Source organism: Larimichthys crocea, unplaced genomic scaffold (assembly GCF_000972845.2).
Source record: "Larimichthys crocea isolate SSNF unplaced genomic scaffold, L_crocea_2.0 scaffold3462, whole genome shotgun sequence".
Classification (NCBI taxonomy): Eukaryota; Metazoa; Chordata; class Actinopteri; family Sciaenidae; genus Larimichthys; species Larimichthys crocea.
This window is the reverse complement of record NW_020854583.1, coordinates 1-592: the sequence shown is the minus strand read 5'-3', so window position 1 is coordinate 592 and position 592 is coordinate 1. Positions and strand designations below refer to the sequence as shown.

At 49.5% G+C, this 592-nt stretch overlaps 1 long non-coding RNA gene across 1 annotated transcript; it reads left to right on the top strand.

Annotated features, from left to right (window-relative positions):
• The first annotated feature begins 46 nt into the window (after positions 1–46).
• LOC113744987 (uncharacterized) lies at positions 47–592 on the top strand. The gene is made up of 3 exons (XR_003461935.1): positions 47–219; positions 305–364; positions 465–592. It is a non-coding gene; the product is annotated as an uncharacterized LOC113744987 (long non-coding RNA).

The window sequence follows — 592 nt, the reverse complement described above, 5'->3', positions numbered from 1 at the left end:
CTCCTGGTTGGTTGGTTGACAGACTCCTGGTTGGTTGGTTGACAGTTTCTTGTTGTTGTTATTCAGTTTTCTCAGAACAACAAACTCATCGTCTTCGTCTCGAGCTGCGAGGCTGTCGAGTTCCTCCACTCTCTTTTCACCTCCGTCCTCTCGGGGCCCTCGACCAATCATAAGCCTCGGATCAGCTTCATGCGTCTCCATGGCAACATGAAGCAGGAGGTAAGACATTGCCATCTTCTGTCTGACGTACCTCTGCATGTGATCAGCTAGCAGTCAGTCAGTATGTGTTTGTTTTCTCCACCAGGAGCGCTCGGAGGTCTTCCAGCAGTTTTCAGGGTCTCGGTCTGGAGTCCTGCTGTGCACGGTCGGTACCTTCTGGGCTTCAACCGAACCAGAGCATCCAGAATTTATGATACTTTGTGTCTTTCATTTGTTTTGTGTTAACATAAGAAATGTGTTTTCAGGATGTAGCAGCTCGAGGTCTGGACCTCCCTCAGGTCACCTGGATTGTTCAGGTAATCATTAAGTGACCAGTGGGTCTGTGTGGGGTATTTTCGGGTCAAGCAGCACCAGGGGCCTCATGTACAAATAC